Genomic DNA, 2,943 nt, shown 5'->3' with positions numbered 1-2,943 from the left:
TCCTCCCCCTCCACCTCTCCTCCCCCTCCCCCCTCCCCCTCTTCCTCTTCCCCCTCTTCTTCTCCCTCTCCTCCCCCTCCTCCTCCCCCGTCCTCCTCCCCCGCCCCTCCCCCTACCCCTCCTCTCCTCCTCTTCCCCCTCCCTCTCCTCCCCCTCCTCCTCCCCCGTCCTCCTCCCCCGCCCCTCCCCCTACCCCTCCTCTCCTCCTCTCCCCCATCCCCTGCCTCCCCCTTCCTCCTCCTTCCCCTTCCCCTCCCCCTCCTCCCCCACCACATCTCCTCCCCCTCCACCTCTCCTTCCCCTCCACCTCTCCTCCCCCTCCCCTCCACCTCTTCCTCTTCCCCCTCCTCTTCTTCCCCCTCCCTCTCCTCCCCCTCCTCCTCCCCCGTCCTCCTCCCCCGCCCCTCCCCCTACCCCTCCTCTCCTCCTCTTTCCCCTCCCCCTCCTCCCCCTCCCCCATCCCCTGCCTCCCCCTTCCTCCTCCTTCCCCTTCCCCTCCCCCTCCTCCCCCACCACATCTCCTCCCCCTCCACCTCTCCTTCCCCTCCACCTCTCCTCCCCCTCCCCTCCACCTCTTCCTCTTCCCCCTCCTCTTCTTCCCCCTCCCTCTCCTCCCCCTCCTCCTCCCCGTCCTCCTCCCCCGCCCCTACCCCTACCCCTCCTCTCCTCCTCCTCTCCCTCCCCCTCCTCACCCTCCCCCATCCCCTGCCTCCCCCTTCCTCCTCCTCCCCCTTCCCCTCCCCCTCCTCCCCCTCCATCTTTGCGCTCCGTGTGAAGGAGGTGGGGCGTCTCCTTGGACCCCCACTGGCTCCCCAGGGCATGCCTCGGCCTGGGCCGTGTCTCTCTGTGTTCTCTAGCAGATTGTGTGTCTTTACCCTGAAAGCCGGTGATGGAGCTGGGACAGCAAGGAAACACTAACGCAGGGAGAAGGTGAGCTGTTTGCTTCCTTGCTTTTGTTGTTGTTGTTGTTTTAATGAATCACATGAAAATAGGCCAGAAAATGCTAGAAATAGAAGAAGAGTAGGAACTCCGAGACAGGGTGGGGAGTCAAGGAAGAGGAAGATGGAGAAGTATTGGTGTGTTTCCGTCACCAGTGTCCACCGTGGGTGCAAGGTGCCCGGCCGCCATCACCGCACCCGGCCGCCATCACCGCGCCCACCTCCAGATGTTCCGAAGCTGCTCACTGTCCGCAGCGGGGCCGTTACTGGAGACACGCGTGGACGGAGCCCCGCGGCTGCCAGCTTCCAGGACCGCCCGCTCTCGCCCGGCCTCCTCGGGTCTCTCCGGAGGACGGCCCGTGAGCCAGGCACTGGGTCTGTGAGGGGCCGTGCAGTGTGGCTCGCCGCTCTTTGGATCTCTGTGGTGGCGGTGGCAGTTGTTTTGTGAGAGTCCTGGGGCTTGAACTCGGAGCCCGGGCGCCGTCCCTGAGCCTGCGTGCTCCAGGCTAGTGCTCTCCCACGTGAGCCACGGCTCCACTTCCAGCTTTATCTGGGGGTCAGGAGATTGGTCTGGTGGACGTTCCTGCCTTCTCTGGCTTTGAACCGCCATCCTCAGCCTCGGGAGCAGCGTGAGCCCCCGGCGCCCGGCCTCTGTGGGTTCTTAAATGTGATTTCTGTGTCGTTGGAGTCCCTGCCTTTTGTGCCAGACGGCCTCCACATCGCAGCAGAAGTTGTTATAGCTGCGTCATGGCTCTCACTTCTAAAACAAACTCTGTGACATTTCGGCAGGAATTATTTCTCCTGAGACATTTTGGCCCAGCGCTGGGTGGACAGACAGACGCCTGTCCTCCCACACGCAGCCGCTTCTGTCCGACGTTCACGTTGTCATTAGCGGGCTCCCTGCCTCTGTAAAGACGCCAGTCACCCGACACAGGCCCACGTCCTAAAGCCGCTCAGTCACTTGCTTCTCTTCCATTCTCTGACTCATGGAAATGAGTTGGAAAAAACCTGGCACGTCATCCCCGATTATAAACAAAGCCTGCTTGTCTCAAAGCTTTGTCAAAGCAGAATTCCGTCTGCAAATTCCTTTCCAAACCGTGCCCAGCACACTGTCCCGTATCTGCTGGTTCGCCGCAGCAGGCCCAACTACCGAGCGTCGGAGGAGAGCTGGAGAGGAAGCGGCCGAGGCAAAGGGAAAGCCCCTACCGTAAACGCCGGAGCCCTCGCTGCCGCTGTGAGGCTGTTTGCAGTACCAGGCCACAGCGTGTACGAAAGGAGAGGGGCCGTTCCCCCATCTCCCTGGGGCCTGGCCTCCTGGGGGAAGAGTCCACGGGGCCAGGACACGGTCCACCGCCAAGCTAGGCCAGGCAGGCGCTGGAGAATCTACTGCAGGGAGGGTGTGCGTGTGTGCGTGCACGCATGTGTGTGCGTGTGTGCGTGCACACGTGTGTGTGCACACGTGTGTGTGCACACGTGTGCACGTGTGTGTGTTTTCATGCGTGTCCAGGAGTTCTGAGCTGTGGTTGCTAAAACGACCCCGGGTGACCAGCCACAGGTCGCTGCGTCCCACGGGAGATGCGCCGTGGGGACACAGGGTGCGAAGCGACCTTTGCTCCCCCCTCCATCCCTGCCCGGTGACAAACGTGAGTCAGACAGGGTGCGCGCTGAGCTGGTCAGCCCGGGCAGAGTACACTCAGGGCAGGTCCCCGGCCGGGCGGCCGGCCATGAGGGAGTCACAGTTTCCCCACTAAGTGAAAGCCACGGCGGCGGGGCGGGGAGGGGGGAGGAGCGGGGAGGAGGGGGGTGGGGGGGGTGGGGAGGGGGGAGGAGGGGGTGGGGGGAAGGCGGGCGGGGAGGGGGGAGGAGGGGGGTGGGGACGGGGAGGGGGAGGAGGGGGGTGGGGGCGGGGAGGGGGGAGGAGGGGGGCGGGGAGGGGGGAGGAGGGGGGGTGGGGGGAAGGCGGGCGGGGAGGGGGAGGGGGTGGGAGGCGGTGGATTTATTCCAC

This window comes from Dipodomys merriami, unplaced genomic scaffold (assembly GCF_024711535.1).
Source record: "Dipodomys merriami isolate MVZ:Mamm:240054 unplaced genomic scaffold, mDipMer1.0.p SCAF_273, whole genome shotgun sequence".
Classification (NCBI taxonomy): domain Eukaryota; kingdom Metazoa; phylum Chordata; class Mammalia; order Rodentia; family Heteromyidae; genus Dipodomys; species Dipodomys merriami.
Note: the sequence above shows the minus strand (reverse complement) of the source record.